The sequence below is a fragment of the Pelodiscus sinensis genome, chromosome 5, assembly GCF_049634645.1.
Source record: "Pelodiscus sinensis isolate JC-2024 chromosome 5, ASM4963464v1, whole genome shotgun sequence".
NCBI classification, from domain to species: domain Eukaryota; kingdom Metazoa; phylum Chordata; order Testudines; family Trionychidae; genus Pelodiscus; species Pelodiscus sinensis.
In genome coordinates this window covers 2426906-2448657 of record NC_134715.1, presented here as the reverse complement: position 1 = coordinate 2448657, position 21752 = coordinate 2426906, and the positions used below count along the sequence as shown (strand labels likewise).

The 21752-nt window shown below is 50.4% G+C and overlaps 1 long non-coding RNA gene across 2 annotated transcripts in view; it reads left to right on the top strand.

Moving 5' to 3' along the window:
* The window catches only part of LOC112546581 (uncharacterized), a 337205-nt gene that overhangs the window by 79121 nt on the left and 236332 nt on the right, over window positions 1-21752 (top strand). The window contains exons 1-2 of one of the 2 annotated variants that reach the window (XR_012903934.1): window positions 7782-8497; window positions 10426-10573. This is a non-coding gene — a long non-coding RNA (uncharacterized LOC112546581). Of the gene's footprint in view, window positions 1-7781; window positions 8498-10425; window positions 10574-21752 lie in introns of those variants that run through there. The other variant, XR_012903935.1, reaches the window with a different exon arrangement.

The following is a 21752-nucleotide window of genomic DNA, read 5'->3' as shown; positions in this document are numbered from 1 at the left end:
GCACTTCCTACAAGCCACAGACGACACAGCCCATGAACAGGTGAAAATGGGATTGTTCAGTATCCATATTATGGTCATCGGTTGGTGCATCTCTCTAAGTTTCTATCGGTGCTTACCACAAGCTATGGCACGTAAAACCGTTCAGCTATATAACCCATTGATTCAACTGTGCTCTGTAAAATGTGCTTATCTATTATTGAACAAGAATCATTTTGACAGATGAGGTATTGATAAGCAGATGAACCGTGTGGCTATTCAAACAGATAAAAATAGCACACGCCCATGACTCACACTCAAAGTCCAGGAGCAGGGTCCTCCTGCCTTCATCCCGGCAGAGACTGGTTGTCCTGATTTTACTGGCATTTCCAGTTCCAGTACGGGCATGTCTCATGCACCTTATGCTGCACTCACAGTGAACAAAGCAGTTCCAGAAAATAAAACCATTCCAGGCCCATGTTCGCCTACCCAGAACTGGACCAGCTAGGCTGTTCTTGCTAGTTTCCAACTCTATTTTTTAGCTGCACGTGGTTTGCGTAGATCAGAAATTTCTCTGGACTGAAAGCTAAATGAGGACCTTTTTGGGCTCACACATCACCATTCCCCACTTCCTAGGGAAGACCCACTGTTCAAACAGAAGAGACATGCTGGATTAGATCAATGGCCCAGCTAGCCCCATATCTTGTCAGATGCTTCAGGACCGATGGAAAAGAACAGGACAATTTTCAAGCGCGCCATCTCCTGTGATCTCCTGTTATCCCATCTTCCCCATGTGCTGCAGAAAAGAAGGGAGACACCTTGGAGGAAAACAGGGGACTGGGTCTTAGGAGCGGTAAATTCATATTAGTAGAGTGAAAGACGTTTGAGAAGGTTAGGGGGGAAACGCAACAACCTTTCATGCAGGGAAAAACTCTGCTAGGATGACTGTATTCAAGCACATCATGGGGAGATGGCTTTCAACCTCACCTCGTTCTCCTGGCCTTCACTCACTTCTTAGCCTCCCGGGCAACAGCACCCAAGCGGCAGAAGGGGATCTAAACAGTCTGTCTGTTGGGGAGGAACTACCCTGGTGCGACCCACCAAAAGGAAAAGAAGCAAAACTCGAGTCAAATGAAGAAACTGACATTTCTGAGGTTGTTTCCGTGTTGCAGAGTTCAGCACACCCCAGTGTTTTTGCTACAAACGTGTGTGCACGTATTTTCCCCCAACCTTTGACTGAGTTTTTGAGAGACAAAAAAACCCAACAATTACCATCGTTTCTGATGCAGGCAGCTAAATCCCTTTGGGCACATTGCCCTAAGTCATTTGCCAGAGACCATGCAGGAAACCCTGGCAGAGCGAGGAAGTAAAGCTGGATTTCCTGACTATTTGGGCGCACACCCTAACCCCGGAACATCCTTCCTCTTGACTGACGGTTCAGCTGAGTTAGCGACAAGGTGACAGCTGGGGATTTAGCTGTCCAAGCCTCCAACTTTGAACAAGCCTGGAAGCTGAAGCCCTTTTCTGTTTACCCACAGAATACAGTGTGGCTGGCTTCCGTGGGCTGTCCCACCTAGAGACTATGGGTCTGTGCCACGGGATCCCCGGGAAGTCACCTCCGTGCAGGCCAAGAAGCCCTCTGGTTTGGGAACCCAAGCAGGAGGTGGGTGGGGCCGGAGGGGATCAGAACACAGCTCAGGGAGCAGTGTCACTTCCTGCCAGTGGTCGGTTCCGGTCCCCCAGAGCCAGGGAGAGGCAGGGAGGCAGTGTGCCTGGGGGTAGGGGCAGAGTGTGAGGACACAGCTCATCCACCACTTCTTGCGCAGGCCAGCCACAGCCTCACCCTTTGGGCCTCCAACCTCGGCATTCTCAAGGGCGGGGGACCGCCCCATGGGCCACTGCTCAGCCTCTGCAGAGGCTGCCGGCTAGTGCTGACTGCCATGGGGGCGTTTGCATGTCCCACAGTTACTCGGTTGGCCTGGGATGGAGGGGCCCAGCTCATCAGACTCCCATTAGCTTCCACACAGCCTCTGTCTGGGAATGATATTAGAGCTCTGCAGCCCTGGGCTGGGGTGCTTTAATTAAAATAAACCTCTACGGCGGGGAATAGCTCAGACCCAAACCCACCACCTGACGTCGCTGAGATGCAGGAGAGACATTCCCCTGCATCCTTGAGACATGCAAGCAGCAGCTTCACCGCAAATCCAGCACAAGGTGCCGCTTAGGCGTGACCACGGGGTAATAGGGTCATAGCAGCTAATAGTAATAATTACAGCTGATGCACAGCTCCCAAGCAGAGGCATGCCTCAATCTGTCTGCAGCCAGGAGCTGAGGCTATTCTGAGGACAAGGAAGTGAACGTGGGAAGAAAAAAAGCCCAAGACTTGTTAACATTTTCAGTGCATGAATTCTTTAGCTCACAAAAAATGCAGGAAGTTAATTTCCTGCACAATACCTCTAATAGGAAGGAAGAGAGAGAGAGAGTGTGTGTGTGTGTGTACGCGCGCACAATCTGTCTCCTGAGTCCAAACAGGTCTTGTTCTGATTAGCATGCCCCCAGCAGACTGGATTGCAACATCCCATTGACTGAAAGGAACAGCCCTTAATAATTTTCTCACATGTGGAGACTCAAAAAGGTTTGTAGGCAAACAGCCGGGCATAAGAAAAAGAAAACAAAAGGAATCTGTGGACTTCAACAAGTGTGTAAGTGTAGTCATTTATAACCTCTGTCATTTCAGATCCTTAATTGTTCCCCAGTGACCTATCACCAAGCATATCGGGTAACAAATTTATTTTTATATCCTTGCCAGAAAGAGGTCACAAAGTCAACATACAGAAGCCCACACATTTAATCCAATGACCAGATGTTTGGGGCATGCAGCAAATGGAATCCTGGGCAAATTTTCATTTTGTGGCTCGGCTCATAGCTACAATTCTTGTGTTAAATGTAGTACAAATACGGCACGTCAGGAATGGTCAATAGCAGGGAATAAAAGTCTGAACGGATCCCTTTTCTCGTCCCTCCCCACGCGGGCCTGGCTGATTTCTCAGCTCACACCAAGTGAGAGTGGAGTTCCCCGCTGACTCGCCGATGCAGGTCGAGCAGTGGACTTTCCAAACAGTTGATGGCAATGTACCATCCAGGTCCCAAAACGGGTACAGGCCTCACGTGAATTGCAATCAACGGTTGATTCTCTGACCAGGTTTCACAGCTGTAACAACCTGATTTTAGAAAGAGCAGAATGGGAATGCTGCATGGTGGCTGACAACATCCAGCTGTGACTGTTTATAACGTCAGTTTCTGGTTGGAGTAAGATCTTTCTGCACCCCTCGGGTGCTGCGGGTCCCACGTTCAAATCGTGCCAATGGCCCAAGCACTGCAGGGAGAGCCCCAGTTAGGGTTATAATCTGGCACAGTTCAGATGTTTTACCCCAGGGGGGAGCAATATGGAATCCATGCTAGGAGAGAATGGATCTTTGTGTCTTCTAGTGGCTGGCACCAGGGAAAGCACTTAAGCTTCTTTGTTCGGCTTGGATATTAACAATCCCACCGATCTTTGGGAGGGTTCCTTTGCTCTGCTGCTCTCCAGTGCCCACTTATTCCTCTTAGGTCTGACTTTTCAGTGGGACTCAATGGACAGTAATGTTCTCCCATTCAGAATATTAGACTGGGCATTAATTCTTCTTTCTTCTACTTTGCTCTGCACGGATTAAGCCCCAGTTGGAGTATGTGTGTCCAGTGCTGGGCACATTTCAAGAAAGGTGTGGAGAAACTGGAGAAGGTCCGGAGAAGAGCAACACAAATGATTAAGGATCTAGAAAACTTGTGAGGGAAGACTGAAAGAATTGGGCTTGTTTAGTTTGGAAAAGAGAAGACTGAGGGGGGACATGATAGATGTGTTCAAGTATCTAAAAGGGTGTCACAAGGAGGAGGGAGAAAAATTGTTCTTCTTGGCCTCTGGTGACAGGACAAGAAGCAATAGACTTAAACTTCAGCAAGGGAGGTTTAGGTTGGACATTAGGAAAAAGTTCCTAACTGTCACAGTGGTGATACACTGGAATAAATTGCCCAGGGCGGTTGTGGAATCCCCATCACTGGAGATATTTAAGAGCAGGTTGGACAGACACCTGTCAGGGATGGATCCAGATAGTGCTTGGTCCTGCCATGAGGGCAGGGGACTGGACTCGATGACCTCTCGAGGTCCCTTCTGGTTCTAGTGTTCTAGGATTCTATGATTATTGGGAGTGACTCCCTTAAAAAACCTCAGGATTATAGAAGGAACTTGTAGGAGAACGTAAATGGCAACTGGTCTGGTTCCAGTATTGATAGGACTAGACTGGGGACCACATGATGACTATGGTCTGTCACAAACAGCTTGCACAGCGCTATCAACCGAACGCTAATGCACACACGCTGCAGGCGACATTAGCGCTGAACACTTACGCTATACGGCCCAGCAGATGTTTACACTACTGTACCACATGGAAGGAGCAGGGACCGGGTAATGTTTAGACTATTGCCATTAAAGGCCCCGGAGGCAAGTTACAAAGCATCTGCTTTTAATACGAAAGATTCAGACTGCGCAAGGAGAAGAGCTGCAGCCAGAGTGATTAGTTCTGAGCAAATTCCCAGCAGCGAGCTCCACTGGAAAAGTCTCTCGGCGGACATGGTGGAAGGTTTGTCCCAACAGACCTTTAAAGCTAGATGGATCAAAGCATTTTCATACCAATATTGCAGTGCAGGGACCAATGTTCCAGCTCCCACCTCCACTCCAAGTAGCAGTTACCGATAAAAGTTATTTCAACGGGAAAGGTGCATGAGTCCTTCCTCACGGGCATCAGCTGCTGATTAAATGATGTACGAGTTGTAGATTCCGGAGAAGGATTCCGTGCTTGGAGTGAGGTTTAGTCCTGTTGCTTTCTGCCACAGTCAGGAAACATTCGGAGGAAAAGACAACCTGCTGGGATCAAAACACAAACTCCTGAATCTGTTTGCTGGCTTTTTCTCTGCCATACTCAGAGAGGCCCACTCCACACCAGTGTCCCCTGTAAGCTGTGTGTTTCTGCAGCCACTCGGGAGAGACTGTGGGCGCTGTGCTCCTCAGCTGGGTGGCACCTCAGCGAGCTGTTTGTTTGTTTTTTGTGGTGGTGCACATTCACACATGCCTACGTGCACATAATTTTATTCCGCATGTGGATGGGGAAAAATATGCATGTGGATGAAAAAGATGAGAGGGAACATTGTTCCAGACTATTATCTGGGCACATATTTTTCAAGTTACATTTGAGTATGACGCTTCTTGGGCCTGGATTCCATCGCCCAGAGAATTTGGCAGGGTTAGATGGGCTACAAGAGACGTTGAGAGGATGACCAAAAATGCTGGAGAAGAAACGGGTAATGGCATGCGCTGGGGAGGGGAAGAGACAGGAGTGGGTGGATTTAGGAGAAGAAGCAGGGCTTCTGGCTCCTGGAGGATGCTGATCAATGCAAGAACAGCAGCCACGCAAATACTAAGGCTATGTCTACACTCGCGGCTTCTTGCATGAGTAATATGCAAATGAGGCTAAGCGTGGAATATTACTGAGCCTCATTTGCATACCTAATGAGCCACCATTTTTTTCAGAAGAGGCTCTTGCGCAAGAAGGAGCTGTCTACACTGCCCCTTCTTGCACAAGAAAAACCCTCTTGCGCAATGCCGTTACACCTAGTACTTTTCAGGAAGAACGGCATTTTCTTTTCAGGTGGACAGATTGCACCAGATTCCCAACCTGCTGCCAGACAGCAGCCCGCCACTCACGGGATGATGAGTCCAGGATCGCGTGAACCATTCTTTCTGAAGTCCCAGGTCTTGAATGCCCCTTTCTTCTGCATCTTCTGGATGGTTTTTTGGTTCACTGCACTCCATAAAGACAGGTGGAGATGCAAGAGCCGACGGTGGGAAATGCACCTGATTCAAAGAGGACCAAATGTGTCAAACGTCTCACGGCCTCTGCTGAGGCCTGGCCCAGAAGATCCACCCCTTCCGCGAGGTCACCAGATCCTGCCCCAGAGAGCTATCCTGGGCTGTGACCCACGACATCAGCCCTGAAGGCCGACAGCCTGCCTCGGAGCCGAGCGCCGCGAAGAGCTGCGGCCCTGTTCAGCCGAGCTGAGCCCACGCAGTCGGGAAGACTCCTCAAAGCTGAGATGTGCACACGCACTCTGCCCAGCCTCCGGCTTGCATCCCCAGAGTTCAGTACACTCCCTCCTCAAGACGGGCCAGTCTTGGCCAGCAGGAGACTTGAGCCAGGACATGTTCCTGGCTTCATGAACGGGTGCCACTCCTGTCTGAAACAACCTAGCCTCGTTCCCTTCCTCCTCCCGATGCTCACTAGTCACCCGCACTGCAGAAACCCACCCTGGGCGATACTGGTTTATACGGTCCTGAATTTGCCAGGGAACGTACGCCATTTCAGCTGCCCTGTTTATCCTCGAAGGGGTCATGCGCTGCGCAGTTCCACTCACAGCACTCAGCCTTTCAAACCACCACAAAATGCAGGATCTTTGCCACGCTCTCTGCTGGTTCGCTTCAGCCACTTTGCTTTCCGGCTCCCCGCCTTATCAGACCCTGGCTGCATTTACCGACTCTTTCCCTGTATCTCTGGCAAGAGGGAATGAATGGGCTTAGAGCGCCTGGTCCCTGCAGTGTCTGGTGGGACCAGGCAACAAAGGGTGGGGAGCCAGAGACAAAATCCAGTTTGCCCCCAGGGAAGCTAGAAATTCAGGCGGAGAATAGCCCAGGAGCCAAAGCCCAGGGACCTCGAGATACAAGCCCCTGGAAGAGGCTACAGTTTCTCCTTCTTTGAAGGAGTTTCTGGGCTGGGCAGCCAAGGCGGCACGGAGGAGCCAAGACCTGGAGTGCCAGGCGGCTTGGAGAACAGAGTGAAGCACCTCCCAGCTGACAGCAACCCCAACGGGAAATAATCTAGGCCACAATTCACACCGGCCAGGATTATTATCGAATCCTGAGCCACGGCTGTGTGAGCCAGGGACGGAACTAAAACGTTCCCACTGCTCTAGGAGACGGGGCACTGGCATTTGGTGCTCCCGGGCCGCTCGCACAACGGCCTGGTTCTGGTCGTCTCGACTCTGCCTGGTTACCATAGCAACGGGAAGCCACATCCTCCGTGCAGGGCTGGAAGGCAAGCGTCTGCTGTGTGCAGTGTGTATCCGCTCACCCACTCTCTGCAGGGGGTGGTTTGGGCTGTTTAACTGCACCTGGAGTTGTCTTAGAGCAAGACAGTTAGCCATGTGCAGTGCTCCCTCTAATTTTGCCATCCATGAGTGGAATAAATTTTGTTCTGCGCGCCAAGGCATGTACGGATGTGCACCACCAGAGACACACGCCTACATTTTCCAGCTCTTCCCCAGCATCCCCAGCAAGAGGGAAAGAAGTGGGCCGTGGGTAGCTGTGAGCGCTCTCCTAATCAGCCAGGCAGTGCCTGAATCTCTCCTGAGCGGGTACCTACGCGCTCAGTTTACAGGGAGCACTGGTGATGTGTCTGGATTTGGGAGGTGATGACCCTTAATGGTCCTTAGGTTCCTTGAAGGCTGGGGCCGTCCCGTGTGGTGCACAAGTTTTCCCCTTTGGGGTTTGCCAACTTAATGGTTCCCTCCCCACAGGCTGTTCAGCTCTTTTGAAACAGTCGCCCTGGTGGAAAGCCAGGAGCAAAGAAGTTCTCTCTAGGGGTGGGCTGGCATTTGGCTTTGCCTGCCAAAATCTCCCCCGGCTGTCAGCGTTCCTGCGCCGGGGCTGGTGGGAAGGAGGAACTGGCTCTTGGGGGAGCTAGTGACTGATCCCGGGGGCTGCCTGCCCCACAGAGCACTGGCTGGAAGCCTTCTCTTTAAACTCCCTGGAGTCTCTCAAGCACTTACCGGAGGCGGGTTTGCAAGCCTGGGCTATTGCACTGTGACAGGGCAGCTGCCTGCACTGGCTCTGTAAGGGTTAAACCCAGCCCTGGAAGAGGGCTGAGAGGAGCCTGCAGCTGAGGCTGATACAGCTAATTAGGGCCCAGCTGGGGGCTGTGCAAATGAGGCTGGCCTGAGGGGAGCACACACTCTTTGGCTCTGCTTCTGGCTCAGCAGGGACCTGGCTGCCAGGGAAGCTGGAGGCTTCCTGAGGCAGGGCAGTGCTGGGGAAAAGCAGGCGGAGCTGGGGTGTTCTGGCCTGACCCCACTCCCAGGTTGTGGGGAGGCAGCCAGGGCAGACAAAGGCAGCAGGCCCACACCCCTTGCCCATGGTGCATGGCCATTTCAGGCTGTAGTGTGGCCCTGTGGGCTAGCAGATGCCTGACAGTGGGTCAGTGAGGGAGACAGGAGGTGTTGTTTGTTGGGAGGTGGGCCCCAAAATGTCGGGGCACTGACCTAGGGCAGGAGCTGGACCAGCCCCACGCCTGCGCCAGGGGCTGGGACGCTGACTGGCAGCGGGCATGCTGAGGCAAGGAGCTGATTCCCCGAGGGACCAGCGGGAGGCGCCGTGGCGGTGAGTGCCTGTCCCTGACACGCTGTAACACAGCCGGAAAAATAAAACCCACGTGTGGAGCATTCCCTCTCCTGTGGGCCTGGCAGGGAGCAATGCTGCGTAGGCCCCCAGGCTACGGGGGCGGATTTTTCTGAGTCAAAGACGACTCAGATTCACTTGTCTAGAGACCAGGGTTTTCAGCATGCACCATACTGGGTTGATCTGTACAGTGGGTCTGTTCTCCTAAGGCAGGGGTGGGGAACCTGTCCTGGGTCGGGAGCCACCAATCCTGGGTTGGGCGCGCACAATTGAGACGCAAAAACACCCCTCACTGAGGTGAGAAGACCCTCCCCACATCCCCCTCGCACACCTGAGCCTGGGAGGGCCCTGCCTAGTAGATGTTGTGTGCTCCAGCCCTGCAGGAGGGTGGGCGGGAGCACCAGAGCAAACTCCCCAATGTTGCGGGGGTGCCCCAAGCCTCAGAGGCTGGATCCAGCCCCCGGGACTTAGTTTCCCCACCCCGGCCTAAATCCAGATGCTGAGCCTGGGCAGAACGGGGGCAGTCGGTAGCTAAGAGAGACTACTCCTGGAGCAAGAATTGGACAATAAGCACATTGCAGTATTACCAAGGGGCTGCTACCCTGTTCGCTGGATACACCCCTCTAATCCAGGGCTTCCTGAGGCCAGGCCCGCCAGTGCGAGGAGAACAAAGGGGACTGTTGCCCCCGGTCCTGGCAATTCTGCAGTGCCCAGGGCTCCTAGCTGCCACTGCTGTTACCACAGGAGCGGCAGCAGCGAAAGCCCCAAACCCTTCAAATCGCTGCCGGAGTACGGTGCTGCGCTCCCCGGGCAGCTTTGAGGCCTGGCACGGCGAGTTCTGGGTGGCGCTGAGCGCTCCCTGCCCCAGTTCCACCAGGCTTCTCAGCCCCGCTGGGCAGCTATGCTGCCCTGCCCGCCCTCAGGGCTCCCAGCCGCCAGCCCTCCACCGGGACTCTCAGGTCCGGGAACATCTGTGCTGCAATGGTGGCAGGCCAGAGAGACCCGGTTTAGAGAGGTGCCACCTGTCCCGCCCTAGATGGTGGCGGCTATAAATGCGTGTAGTCTCCGTGTGTCTCGCAAGCATTGGCACACCGCCTCTGAGTGGCACCCCCCTTGGGTGGCCTGACTGCGCGGCAGCGGTACCAGGAACGTGCCCGCCCCTGCTCTTACAGCCAGAGGCCCTGCTGAGAGGTAGCGCAGTGGCCAGAGATCCAGGTTCAATTCCCCGTCATGCCACAGACGGATTGAGGGGCCTCGGGCCAGTCGTGTCGTGTCAGCGCGCCTCAGGTCCCACCAGAGTCAAGGCACGTGGGTGGTTGGTGGTGGCAAGTACAGTGCTGACGGAGGTGCTCAACCAGCGCCAGGGAAGTATCTCAGTCAGGGCAGTGGGGAGAGCCCGACAGATGTGCCAAGTCTGGGGCAAAGTGGGAGGGGCTGGCAGGATGGGGCGGGGGGCAGTAGTGAGGGGGAGCCAGCCAGGAGGTTAGTTGCCAGGTCAGGGCTAGGGGCTGGTGTCAGGGGGGCCAGATATGACCTCCCCAGGTCCTGCAAAATCCCCCATCTGGGACCAGTCCGATCTCGAGGCTGCTGGACCAGGGAGGTCCAACCTGTATCACTGAAAGGTCGGTGCCGTTGCTTTGTATTGCCGTAGGACCTGCAAGCACCTCTGCTGCTCAAAGAGGGGCAGATTTCTGGTAGCCCAGGAGCGTGCCCAGCTCAAAGCTGGAAGGCCAGTTGTTAGGCTCTTCGCTGCCAGCAGTGAGCAAGGCCGACCCCGAAGCCTTAGCCCCGCTGCCAGGCCAGGCAGGGCTCCGGGTAGGGCCCTGTACCCTCTCGACTTGCGCCTTTGGCCGCAGCGTGCATTTTGCGAGAGGCTGGCACTAGTTCACTATTGCTGTGGCATTTCACAGAGGGTCACTGGCGGAAAACTCCACTCTGCAAAAGGCTGCTGAGCAGAAGCGACGCTGCGTAATCTGACAGATTGGAGTTCAGAAGGGGAAGACATCGGAGCTTGGCAAACACCTCAACAGGCCCCTGGGAACCTCCTCTAGCCCCCGGGTAAGTGATACGCTGGGGAGTTCTGCTAAGGAAGACAGGCCTCCGTAAGTGCTGGAGACTTAAAGCTGCAGCTCTGAGCGAAAGCACTTTGGGTTGCCTGCATCCACACAGCCAGAGTGCCAGCTCTGTCATTTTCTCCGTATTTCTCTGTATGGGAGCCATTAGTGGGACTTGGCGGGGAGAGAGGGGGAGAAAGAAGAGAAAAATCTCAAATGCACTGAAACGGATGTGAGTTTGGCCACTGACTTCAATGGGGCCAGGATTTCACCCTACGTTGCCTTTTAACTCACATCAGTCTATGCGGTAATGGGCACTTTGGAGTATTTCTCAAGACGAATCCAGGATGCATTTTTGTAGTGTTTCCAAAGTGACCTGTAATTCCTGAACAATGTTCTTCCCACTAGCTTAATGGGTCGTAACGTCATAGGCACGGAGCCAGAGTCATCGGTTTGCACGCAGCATGCAGATGGTTCGGTCCTTTTACTGGAGGTTGGGGATTGCGACTGTGGCCGGCTGATTTGCAAATGCATTTTCACTCTTCAAAATCCACATTTTTTCTTTTGCGGCTTGAAACGATGAAGCCATATGTTGCTGCATTAATATTTTACAGTGTCAGGTCCGTGTAACTTGTTGTGCGCAAACTGTGCTTTTCAATCTTGGATTTTGCACAGAAGCAGCCTATCCAACCAACCAAAGCATTCTTTGTATGAATACAATTTGGTTCTTTACTGTTTCGTTGCATGTAGCACGATGTAGTTCCTTTGAGGGCCTTGACCTGAGGCTTTACTGTTTGAAATATCCACGTTCTAATACCCAGCATGTTTTCACAGAGTTAAAGCAATTCTAATGGCATTAACATAAATAAATAGAATGGGTAATGTTCCAACGTAGACTGCGTCAATGTCTCTCACTGCAATAGCCTCACAGTGTCAGGTTAATTATATTGCTTTTCCATTCAACAGCCATGCACTATTCATTATTGCTTCTTTAGCCCTGGTCTACACTAGGACTTTATTTCAAAATAACCCCTCTTCCCCCTCCCCCCTTATGTCGAATTTATAAGTGGAGTCTCCTCACTGCCAAGCCCGTTATTTTGAAATAATGGGCCACTTAATTCAGAATCGGTACTCCTGCTTTTCATGAGGAATCGTACTAATTCTGAAATAGTTATTTTAAAATACCATTAGTGTGGATGCTCCAGTGCCGCTATTTTGAAATAACTACTCCGCAGAGTCATAAGAACATCAGAAAGGATACTGGGCTGGATGGACCTTTGGTCTGACCCAGACTGGCCAATCTGCCCATAATGGCCAATGCCATGTGCCCCAGAGGGAGTGAACTGAACAGGCAATGATCAAGCGATCTCTCTCCTGCCATCCGTCTCCACCCTCTTAGGGTGTGTCTAGACTACAGGGTTTTGTCGACAAAAGTCCACTTTTGTCGACAAAACTATACCTGCGTCCACACTACCGCTGAGTTCTGTCGACATAACGTCGACAGAACTCAGCAGTTTTGTCGACGCTGGTAAACCTCATTTCACGAGGCATAACGCCTTCTGTCAACAGAGTTCTGTCAACAGAAAGCGTTATTGCATGTAAACTGTCCTTGCGTCTACACTGCCATGTCGACAGAACTGAATGTAGTGTAGACGCTCTTTGTTGACAGAAGCTTTGTCGACAGTATCTGTCGACAAAACTTCTGTCGACAAAACCCTGTAGTCTAGACGTACCCTAACAAACAGAAGCTAGGGACACCATTCCTTACCCATCCTGGCTAATAGCCATTAATGGACTTCACCTCCATGAATTTGTCTAGTCATCTTTTAAACCCTGTTATAGTCCTAGCCTTCACAACCTCCTTGAGCAAGGAGTTCCAAGGGTTGGTGGTGCGCTGTGTAAAGAAGAACTAATTACTAATTAGCCATTTCAACTAATTACTCCCCGGTGCTTTCTGGAGCTCTGTCTGAGGTAGCACGTCCCCGTTAACAGAGCCTGCCTCAAACTCATTTTGAGGCTTCCCCATAGTGAGGACATGCTAGTTCGTTTTTGTGAAATCAGGAGTTAAGCTGAATTGAGCACTTCTGAAATAGTTTCCTTGTGTAGACCTGGCCTTGGGGAGCTAAATCTGGAAAGGTGCTCAGCTTACTGGTCCCATTCCAGCAGAGTACTTTGCCACAAGCTTTATGTTTCCACATGGGAAATGGTTTCCCCACGGGAAGAACTTCCCACCCATGATGAACACACAGAAAACCTTTACAGATTTCCCAAACCAACACCCTGTCATTGCTGGAGACTAATGCTCAACGGAGGACCAGACCCCTGGGTCTTCCATTCCAGATGCTGCTCCTAGATGCAGGGGCAGAACCCCAAACCGCTTCATCTTCCATCCCTCACCCGGGCAGGTCTTTTTCCTGTCAAACTGCAGGCTGCGTTGCATGTACCCAGACTCTGCCTGTCCCCCTCCTGAAGGGAACAGTGGTGTTCCTTGTTACAAGGCCCACCCACCCTCCTACCCCTATGATAGAATTTGGTGACTCATGCCATTTGATAGTCTCCTTTCATTTGGGAGTGGGGGGAGATTACGGGGGTGGGGGTAAACTCTCCGTGGGGGCAGCTGGGCGCTCAGATGCGGCCGCTGAGCAAAAGGAAGGTATCCAGCCAAATCCCTGGCAGGTGTAAAACAGGGGAACTTTATTGATTCTCTTCATTAGAGTGATGCAGACATGCACCAATGTGAACAAAAATCTGGCTCTTGTATAACAGTTTTCATTAATAGCTCTTAAAGCTCTTCACGTCTTTAGTGCTCAACAATTGAGTGACTCATCGTCACAATAAAACAGTCGCTAGCGTTCTGCAGCCACTGACAATCATCTAAAACATCATAATACAGGATGGGTGAGGGCCGCCTTATCTAAAAGACTGCCCAATGGTTTCTCAGCCTCCTTCACCCAGGGTGGGCTAGTGGGGGAGGCACAAATCCCCTTTCCTGATTTGTCTCTCCCCTCTGCCCTTCAGTTCCTTCTTTTTACTAAACCAGTTAGTCCCGTAATCTTACATGATGTACAAGCAATTCCGCTTGAGTTCCACAGCTGACTTTCCTTTATGGCGTGTGCTCCAAAGTGGCTAAGGTCAGGGACTAGGACAAACAATGAACACTCTGGAAAAGAAGTGACTCGTTTACATCTGCGCGGATTAAAACTAAAGTTTCAGGAGGGTACAAACTCTCCTCTATGGAGCTGCAAGGTTGGCTGTTATCTCTGTTTGCGTTGCATTGTGCTATGCATTTGAATGGATGAAACTCAGACCCGGGCAAGCCCACCTTTGGCACTAATACTTTGCTCAATCTGATGAAAAAACAAACCTCCAAAGGACGAGAAAGCAAAGGATCCAAATGAATCTTTGCTTCTCTAGGACATTCACTGAAACAGATAACAAATGACCAGCTATCGCTTCAGGGCCCAGCTTAGCTAAGCCACCTGTAAAAACAAGAAGGGATTTGGTTTACATTTAGAATCAGCTGTGAGGCCTCTAGCCATCCCTGTCTGAGAACTAACAGTCACCGGCCACAAATTCAGTTGCAGACAATCGCTTGATATTTTTGCTTGTCGCTCATTAAGTTTACCTAGGATTGCAAACAACCAGCTGCTCCCTAGCTAGAAAGGAGAGGTATATTTCATCTGGCCATCTCCGGGCCCTCCCTGGTCTGCACAGCATTTAAATTCCAGCAAAGTTAAGTGTATGCTTGAAAGCTTTGCTGAGTAGGGGTGGACCAAGCGAGAACAGTAATGTTTTGTAGGATGGGAGCGTGACTCGGTGAGACCTATAATTAAGTAGTTTCTGCTGATTCTTTCATGCTATTAAGACTGATCTTGATTTTTTTTAATTTTTTTACATCAAGTTTAACTTAATGCTTGAAATCTAAGATTTCTGGTACTCTCTTGAGAGAGACTGACTGGACTAGAAAAAAGTTTTGACTCAAATTCGGTGTTTGTACTAATACATGCTGCATGCGTATATTTCCCTCCCTCTTCCCCCCCATTCTCCCGCCCCACTCTCCCTGGGGACTGCTAGACTAGACATCCATTGAGTTTGTCTTATGATCCAGTTATTCTCCTTAAGCAATCGGCGCTTTTAAAAACCCACAGTAACTCATTCAACATCAGTAGTGCCACAAAAGCCATAGTTGGAGAAATGGATTTGCTTTGTCTTTCTTCCTTAATACCCCTCCGAGTGGGTCCTGCACTGCTCCATAAACTTTAATTGGCCAACAATTAGCCTCTACTTCCACCCCCAGCATAAGCGCTAGCCCCTAACAATAGTAGCATTTTCCCATGGAAGTCCCTTGAAAATATTGAAGGATCTCATGCATCAATAATACTTGATTGAAAACCAACAGACTTTAAACAGCTCCAAGTTTTCATGTTCCTCTGTAGGCAAGGAAGAGTCTAGGAGCCATATATATCCTGGTTTATGGCCACACTGCCTAGTGATCCTGCTCATAATTATTTTGCCTTAATTCAGAGCCAGGGAAGGTCAGCGTCTGCAAGGGAGAGCCGTGTGTAGCTGCTTGTATGCCTCCGCCTAGGAGCCAGACCTGTTGCTGGCCACCTCTGGGGCACAGCATGGTCCATGATGCCAAGAGAGGCAGGAAGCTGCCTTCGCACCCCGGCTCACCAGAGGTCATGGGAGGAAAGCTAGTGCCCCAATTCTGTGTCTCAATCTGCCCTAGCCCTGAACCCCCTAATCCCAGAGCCTTCTGCACCCCAAATCCCTCATCCACAGCTCCATCTCATAGCCTGCATCACCAGCCCTAACCCTGTTCTGCACCCCCAACCCAAGCCCAGAGACCCTCCTACACCATGAACTCTCCTCCCCAGCCCCACAACCCTTCACCCTGTATCCCAGCCCTCTGCCCTAGCCCTAATGGTTGGGTCTCAGACAACAACTTTCTTTAATTGGGTCACCAGAAAAAAAAAGCTTGAAACCCACTGATGGCCCTATCTGCTAACAAACACATCGTCGGTCCAAGATCTGTCCCCATGCTGCCTCTTGCAGCAGCTCCTTAGAAAGGTTGTGCCCGACGTACCATCTGAGGGGCAGCTTTGCCAGAAAGGAGGTTTCTTCCAGGATCAAAGTGTGAAGTCACCTGTCTTGTAAATTGGCTTTGCAGTGGGTGCCCAGACCCGCAGCATCATACCACGTTGCTAGAAGCAACTGTCTGTCTGGTGTTGGTCTGGTTACCGGTAACTTTACATTAGTGGTTTTCAAACATTTTTTTTCTGATGAAGATAACATTCCTTTGTAAGCAGATAACGTTCATTTGTAACCATTTTTCTCTCCTTCCCTCAGCTAGGTCAGTGACATTAGGCAGCTCAGTCTAAATTTCAGGCGCTCACGCACTACTCTCTGTGCTGCATTTGGCTATTGTAGGGGAGCTTTTCCTTGTAGTGATTTCCAATTTCATAACAATATTTCTGTGTTCGTATTAAATTGCATGCAGTTGTGTTTTTTTTATTACAAACAGAAATTTGGGGCCTAAGTGATCTGACAAGCTACCTCAGCATAACCAGGGAATTATTCTGTCAGCACCTAATTCTAGAAAAATGTTAACCCGTCTTCAAATATGTGACAATGTCGTAGCCCATGCGTGCAAAAGGAAACACGGCAATGCCCGAGCAAGAAGATCACAGTTCTCTCCCAGGCGTGAATTATAATGTCGCTTCCAACGCCATTTCTTAAGTGGCAGGAGACAATGGCTTTCCACAAGCTCTAAAGCCTTCATTTCCCTCTCCTGAACCCTGCTCCCATTGCGGAATCGACTTTGTTTAGTCAGCTTAGACATTGCCCATCTCAACCCCCTACCTCGTTGACATCAGCAAATCCAGAGGGTTCCTGGACAGCTCTGTTCAGATGGCGGTGGATCATGACGGTGCACGCAGTGCCAGGCATGTCTTTATCGATTGTGCTGCGCTTGTAGCAAAAGCTCTTTGCACAAAGACAGCCCCTTGCAGGGCACAACAGCAAGATGGATTGGTCCTGCCAAACACAGGAAATCAATTCTACAGTGATACTTACTGGCACACAGCTCTTCATTCCTACCTCTGCCACCGGCCTGCGGAGTGACCTTTGCCATGTCACTCCCGTTGCCTGAGCGTATTCCCCGTGTGAGGTTGGGATAGTGCTACTGAACTCCTTTGTAAAGCACGCAGACAGCTGTTGGAGAAAAGCAGAAGAAACGGGCGAGGGACTGCCGCCTTATTACAGTCTTGTTAGCAAGGATCCTGGGGTATAACATCCAGCCCTTGCAAGAGAGAGCTCTGAGCTCTTCACGTCCTCCTCCCAAAGAGTGCTGCTTGAGTCCTTTCCTGATCCAGAGGGAATCTGCTAATGAGTCCAGGCTAAAAACAGTCTCACGGCCTGGCTGGACTCCAGAGATTGCAGGAGTTCCAGGAGCAGCTTAAGGCACCAGTTCTGCTGACACTTAAGTAGCGCAGGGTCAGTATTTAGCTCCGGGTTCTCCGCGGGGCCGTTCCGCCCTAAACCCCTCAGCATTAAAACCTGAAGAAGCACGGCTAAATGAGAGCTCCCTCCTGCCACTGCTGAGCTGCTGGGCCGCGGCTCCAGATAAAGTTGGTAAAGGATGGGTGTTAAGAGCTGCACAAACAGAAGCCAGTTGAAGTAAATAACAACTTCCTTACAAAAGAACAGCCAGACTGGGTCAGCCCAGTGTCCCATCTGCCAATACCAGGTGCCCCAGAGGGAGGGAACACAACAGGTAATCCTCCCGTGATCCCTCTCCCGTCACCCATTTCCAGACAAACAGAGGCTGGGGACACCATTCCTACCCATCCTGGCTAAGAGCCACTGATGGACCTAACCTCCATTAATCTGTCTAGCTCTTTTCTGATCCCTGTTAAAGTCCTGGCCTTCACCGCATCCTCTGGCAAGGAGCTCCTCTTCCTAATGCCAGTCTCCTCTTCCTAATATCTTTTATTGGACCAACTTCGGGTGGCGAGAGAGAGACGAGCTTTCGACCCACATGATGCTTTTCAGGTCTGTGTCACTCCAAAGTGTGTCTCGCCCAAGACGTTGGTCCAATTAGAGAGATGACCTCACCCGCCTGGTGTCTAATATCCTGGGACCAACATGACGACAACCACAACAACGTGATGAACCCATGGATTAATGAACACTACACACTGGGGGCTAGCTCGCCAGAGGACTGGTGGCGGGTTGGCCCCCAAGTCCCAGAATCAGGCCCCACAGGGTTACACGAAGCACCCACTCACCTACCACCTCAACTTGTTCGGTACCGAAATGTTTGCAATGAAAGGGCCCTGGGAGTGGATGTTTCTGCCTGTGCCCATGTGTCCCCTATAGTCGTCCCGCCAGGCATCCAGCCAAGCTCCGGATCAATACATCAACTGGGGAAAGACAGGCCTTCTTCTACCTCAGCGACAGGGCCCAAGCCAGTCAGCGTGACCAGAGTTTGCCTACTTGGTCAGGGCCCCCTTCTCAAGGAGCTTACACAAAATGGCCAGGACCGGAGGAGCTTCCTCTTAGCCCGGCCGTTAGGCCACTCTGCTGGGCTCTAACTCCCTGATGAGAGCCAGTCTCAGGTCGCTTTCTCTGGCCAATAATTTTTTCCATATATAACCAACGTGCTGAGACAGTTCAGGCCCCCGATCTCCACAGCGAGTTTGCAACCTAGATTTAGGCAGGGGGCAGGGTTAGCACATATCCCTAGTCCTGGGGGATCGCATTGCTGCCCCGCACGCCGGCTTGTATGAATCCTGTTCTAAGGTGCCTCTCCCGTTCCTTGGACAAGGGGCTAGAAGCTGGCTTTGTGAAGCCCAGAGCTTGTTCTGGGGGCTTAAAAGTTGGGTGTGTCCACACCTATGGTTTTGTGACTGTAGTCCTGTGTACAGTAAATGGCAGCCTTTCAGCCAGCTGTCTACGGACACATACTTATAGACACGATGAGTAGTCCTGGGCCCCATAGAGACTAACCAAAATGCATAGACTCATGAGCTTTCATGGCCAAATCCCACTTCCTCAGATGAATTGGAGTGGAAATGACAGAAACCAAGATGTATAACAGCAGAAGTACCTGTCAATGGTAGGACCCATGTTAATGAGGCTAATTAAGTGGGCTGGATGTGTCCCATACAAAGCTTTTGATGTGGAAATGCAGATGTTAAAGGCAGGAGCAGTGGGCTATGTAATGCACCAAGCAGTTAATGGCTTTGTTTAGGCCCAGGGTAATGGTGTCATATCGTAGATAAATTCCAGTTGTGCAGACGCTCTCTGTAACTGGGTAGTGAAATTCCTTTGTTTGTTACCAGACTAACATAGCTACCCTTCAGGGATTTTTTAACATGCTTAGAGAGACATCTCCTGTATATAGCACTGTAACCATCACTTTAAAAGGGACAAGTCAGAAAATGGGTGGTTATACAGTGACTTAAATTTCTATTTTGCTCTTGCAGGTGTTTTACAAAGGGCTGAGATTCCCAGTCAAAGAAAGTAGACATTTAAAGTGGGGACACCTTTGAAAAAACCAGGCAGTCCAAATTTAGCTAAGATCAATGCTCTGTTCAAGCCATTTGGTGCCCTATGCACTCCAATCATGACAGATAAAAGCAAATAAGAGGAACTTGTTCTCATTGATTCTTGGACAGAGCCTTGTTACCAATTACTGGCAGTGAAAAGTGATTAGAATTAATTCCAGGTAGATTTCTTTGGAGTTACGATTTTTTTTCCTTGTGGTTCTAGCATAGTAATGCACGGCTGCCTGTCTTGGCTCCACACTGCTCCTAGAAGCGACACCATGTCCGGTCCCTACATGGAGACTTGGCCAGGCAGCTCTGCATGATGTACACTGCCCACAGGCTCCACCCCTGCAGCTGCCATTGGCTGCAGATCCTGGCCAATGGAAGCTGTGGGGCAGGGCCTGATATATTTAACACCCACTCATGGAAGTTTTTTAAATTAATGGCTACCCAGTCTTGCAGAATTCTTCCACATCATCTCTCTGTACATTCCTCCCCTTGTGACTTTGTTCCAAGGGCTAACCACAAGTGGGAGAAGTGTGCACCTTGTGTTCAGCTTGAATTTATCCAGCTTTAACTTCCACAACACAGTGGGATCTTTTAGCTGGTGGCCAGCTGACAATCTGGGCGTTTCTAGCATACGGGCCTAAATGGGAGCTCTCAGCTTGTCAGACGGACTGGCCCAAAGACAGGGCAAAGCTTAATGGATGCCCCATGGTGAGACACAAAGCAGTCAAGGAAAGGAGACATTTTATAGAAGTAAATAGATCAAAACCCAAACTATTATTTCAGATCCCTGTTGGATTTGGTCTTCTTCCCAAGCATTGTTGTTCCAGTACATCTGTCCTATGCATTGTTGCAACTTTGTAGAAAGAAGTAATAGTGACACACAAACAATCTCTGGTCAGAAGGCAATTTTGTGTTAGGTTGATATTTTCAGGCAACGTAATCAGCTCGAAAGTGGGGCAAGATAACGGTTTCATTCCCAAGCTTAGGGAGCTCTGAAGGTATGGCACGTGAAGGGAAAGTCGAAGAGCAGGCAGAACAGCCATTCTCCTACGTCTAAACAAATGTTTTGAATGTCTTTGTGCATTTAAAAGGAAACAAAGTAAGTTCCTCTTAAAAGGCAAGAGAGATTGTGAAGTCTGAGCCCTGGAAACCGAAGGTGGGTTGTCAAAAGCACATAGTGCTGCTCTAACACTCCTTGACCTTCCTCGCAGCAGATCTGGGCTAGCACTGAGTCAGAAGGGAGTTAGTTTCCCATGTGCAGCCATGACATGTCTGATGATTTTCCCATCAGCCCTACTGTCACAGAGTATGGTAGCTTACATGTTGGAAATACCTGCCCCCTGGGAACTGAGCAAATATCTTTGCCTCATGGTATGTAGACTAGACATCAGAAGGCCATGACTTCTGTTCAGTAGCATCATGGGCTGGATTCAAAGCAGGCACTATGCTGGTGGGCACGGATGGGTTAGTCTGGAAGGTCTCACCACACAAGTGGTGCAGATTCACTAAGTCAGTCTCAGGGATGCCTACATCAGGTATTTGCCCCTCGAGTCCCAAACCAGTATGTCTGAGGTTAGGTCGGAGCACAGAATGTCACAGCGATCTCTCCCACAGCCAGGCCTGATAGCACCTCCAACTTCTAAACCGGTCCCTACTCCTTCCTTCTGCTGTATCATCATCCCTTCCTAGTGCAGGGATTATTATTCCAACTTCACACACAGATAAATTTGTACGCACCTACCACATGTAGACAACAAGGCAGCCTCTTTTCCGTAAAAATGCACTGAATTTGGTTACTGGGTTGTCCATCTATGTTGGGCTACAGGCTCCAGCAAAATTCAAGATCCTATTGTGCAAGCGAGTATCTGGCTGGAAAAAGTCACAGGTGTGATGTTTGGGCCAGGCTTTTTCCCGCTCTGCTTGTTTGCCTTCTGCACGTTAGCCCCCTGGACTATTCACAATGAGAACTTTTCAGGGCAGAGATTCTCTCTCCTGAGGTGTTTGTATAATAAGAACATAAGAACGGCCGTGCTGGGTCAGACCAAAGGTCCATCTAGCCCAGTAGCCTGTCTGCCAACAGTGGCCAGTGCCAGGTGCCCCAGAGAGGGTGGACTGAAGACAATGATCAAGCGATTTGTCTCTTGCCATCCTTCTCCAGCCTCTGACAAACAGAGGCCAGGGACACCATTTCTATCCCCTGGCTAATAGCCTTTTATGGACCTAACCTCCATGAAATTATCTGGCTTCTCGTTAAACTCTGTTATAGTCCTAGCCTTCACAGCCTCCTCTGGCAAGGAGTTCCACAGGTTAACTATGCACTGTGTGAAGAAGAACTTTCTTTTATTAGTTTTAAACCGGCTACCCATTAATTTCATTTGGTGTCCTCTAGTTCTTCTATTATGGGAATGAATAAATAACTTTTCTTTATTCACCCTCTCCACACCACTCATGATTTTATAGACCTTTTAATGCCCTGTATAATGGGCCAGTAGCATTATTAACCTCACTTCATGTTGAAGCACAGATCAACTAACTTCAGCACAAGTCCGTCCTTTTTCGCCATTTTCTCCTTCCCCATTTGTGACTGAAACCTATTCACAGCAAATTTCCTTTTCGTTT